Source organism: Trachypithecus francoisi, unplaced genomic scaffold, assembly GCF_009764315.1.
Source record: "Trachypithecus francoisi isolate TF-2019V2 unplaced genomic scaffold, Tfra_2.0 Lachesis_group5, whole genome shotgun sequence".
Lineage (NCBI taxonomy): Eukaryota > Metazoa > Chordata > Mammalia > Primates > Cercopithecidae > Trachypithecus > Trachypithecus francoisi.
This window is the reverse complement of record NW_022681470.1, coordinates 143,202,833-143,205,696: the sequence shown is the minus strand read 5'-3', so window position 1 is coordinate 143,205,696 and position 2,864 is coordinate 143,202,833. Positions and strand designations below refer to the sequence as shown.

At 51.1% G+C, this 2,864-nt stretch overlaps 1 long non-coding RNA gene across 1 annotated transcript; it reads left to right on the top strand.

The window, feature by feature from the left end:
- Positions 1 to 187: 187 nt before the first annotated feature.
- LOC117074658 lies at positions 188 to 2,151 on the top strand. The gene is made up of 3 exons (XR_004433653.1): positions 188 to 560; positions 1,574 to 1,613; positions 1,709 to 2,151. It is a non-coding gene; the product is annotated as an uncharacterized LOC117074658 (long non-coding RNA).
- Positions 2,152 to 2,864: the final 713 nt, after the last annotated feature.

Genomic DNA, 2,864 nt, shown 5'->3' with positions numbered 1-2,864 from the left:
GAAACAGAAGATTCAGGCGCTATGCGCTCCCACCGTCCCTTTCTCCCGCCCGCGCGCCTCCTTTCTCGGTCCCACTCCGACCGGGAAACAGAAAATCAACACGCGGCGCGGCTGCAAAGTCGGTTTCCTATTGGTCAGCGCCGCCTGGGCTGAGCCCGCCCGCCCCGCCTCTTCTCCCACCTGGGCGGGGCCTCTCCGCGGACCCCCGGCTGCCTCCTGCCCGTAGTCCAACAACCTGCCAGGCGATCTTAAAGAGGCCGCGGCCGCATTCAGACGCTGCGCGGCATGGGGAGGGGGGTGGCTCAATGTCCCGGGCGCGGGGTTGAGGATCCCACTGTTCGAGCGCTGGAGGCGGGGCTCTAGCCTGTAGCACTCGCTGCACCTGCGGAATGTCCCTACTACTAGTTTCAGGCGCAGTTTCCCTATTCACCATTAGGGGGAAGGGAGCCCAGACCACTTGACAGCGAATAATCATAACAAAAGCTCACTTTGATTCAGTGCGTTGCACATGCCAGGGCTTTTACTCACCTCTCGCGTCGTCGTTGCCGAAACCCTATAAGGTAGGTGGTACTGGCGTTCACACTTTGCAGATAAGGAAACGGAGGTTAACTCATTCTCCCCAGTCCTGATGCCCACTAAGGGGCAAAGTAGGGGTTTAAAGAGATCTGGGATCCTTAACCATCACTCTATCCCCTAGAAGAAATTAATCTTTTTTTTTTTTGAAACGGAGTTTCTCTGTTGTTGCTTAGGCTGGAGTGCAATGTCGCGACCTCGGCTCACTGCAACCTCCGCCTCCCGGGTTCAAACGATTCTCCTGCCTCAACCTCCCGAGTAGCTGGGATTACAGGCGCCCGCCACCAGGCCCAGCTAATTTTTTTTATTTTTAGTGGAGACAGGGTTTCACCATGTTGGCCACGCTGGTCTCGAACTCTTCACCTCGTGATCCACCCGCCTCGGCCTCCCAAAGTGCTGGGATTATAGGCATGAGCCACCGCACCCAGCCGTGAGTTTTGTATTTTTAGTAGAGAAGGGGGTTTCACCATGGGGGCCAGGCTGGTCTCGAACTCGTGATCTCAGGTGATCCTCCTGCTTCAGCCTCCCAAAGTGCTGGGATTACAGGCGTGAATCACCGCGCCCGGCCTGGCCTAATTATTCTTTAATCATCATTCGTCACCCAAGGGTCCTCAGGAGGGGATCTTGTTATTGTCATCATCGTTTATCCAAAGATACAGCATTGGCCAGGCTCAGTGGCTTAGGTCTCTAATTCTAGCAGTTTGAGAGGCCGAGATGGGAGGATCGCTTGGGGTCAGGAGTTCGAGACCGGCCTGGGCAATATAGCAAGACACCCATCTCTACCAAAAATAAATTAATTAAAAAAAAGAAAAGAAAAGAAAAGAAAAGAAAAGGGACAGAGAGAGAGAAAGAAAACAAAGATACAGCCGTGAGGGGCACATTTGGTTCACTCCCAGCCTCTGCCTAGACAGGTGTGCTGGAACAGGTGTGCCCCAGACAAGTAAGTCTCTTCTAAGAGACGCCCCTAGCAGATGTTTTCATTCACAGTTGTTCCTTGCAGGTGCCATACAGCATGGAGTGATACAGAGGTTTTTTTCCATGTAAGTGCCCCCAAATAGGTGTTTTCTCACAGATACATCCTTGACAGGTGGGCCTCAGTATATGTGAGCCCCTGCCCTGATGGTTTTACCCACAGATGTGCGTCAATGTGAGTGTGCCCCATGCAGAAGTTCCAAGTTCTTCCCCTCACTTGAGCTCAATCCCATACAGGTGTTCCTCCTACAAGGCGCTTTCCCTTACCTCACAGGTATGTTTCTGAACAGGTTTCCCTCCACCCATGAATGCATTCTACAGTCTCCCGCCCCATAGGTGTGTTTCAGTTAAGTATATACCCATCTGGGTATGTTTCCATATAACCAAGTCCCATATAGGTCTACGTAAATGCAGGTATGTCTCATACAGATATTTACAAGACACCGACACCCCAGTAATTCCCCAATACAAGTGCTGTACATTTCATAGGTGAGCCATGCAGATGTGTTCCTAAAACAGGTCTATTCCACATCAGAGTGCCTTAGCTGTTTGTGATGACAATGCAGGCGTGTTCTGTAGCGATATTGTCCACCCTGGTGGTATGTATCCATTTGGTCATATTTCTTTTCTTTTCTCTTTTTTTTTTTTTTTGACAGAGTCTTGCTCTGTCACCCAGGCTAGAGTGCAGTGGCATGATCTCGGCTCACTGCAACCTCCACCTCCAGGGTTCAAGCGATTCTCCTGCCTCAGCCTCCCAAGTAGCTAGGATTACAGGCGCCCACCACTACGCCAGCTAATTTTTGTATTTGTTTTAGGGATTTCACCATCTTGGCCAGGCTGGTCTTGAACTCATGACTTCGTGATCCACCTGCCTTGGCCTCCCAAAGTGCTAGGATTACAGGCATGGGTCCCCATGCCCGGCCTTGGTTATATTTCATATAGCTGTGATTCAATGCAGATTTTTCTTTCTTTTTATGGGATGGAATTTCACTCTTGTTGCCCAGGGTGGAGTGCAATGGCCCAGTCTCGGCTCACTGCAACCTTTGTCTCCTGAGTTCAAGCAATTCTCCTGCCTCAGCCCCCGAGTAGCTGAGATTACAGGTGCCTGCCACCATACCCAGCTAATTTTTGTATTTTTAGTAAAGACAAGAGTTTCACCATGTTGGCCAAGCTGGTCTGGTCTCGAACTCCTGATGTCAGGTGATCCTCCCGCCTAGACGTCCCAAAGTGCTGGGATTACGGGCATGAGGCGCCGCACCTGGCCAGATGTTTTCTGTGTGTTCTTATATGTGAATGCCTGTGCAGTTGTCTTCTGTACA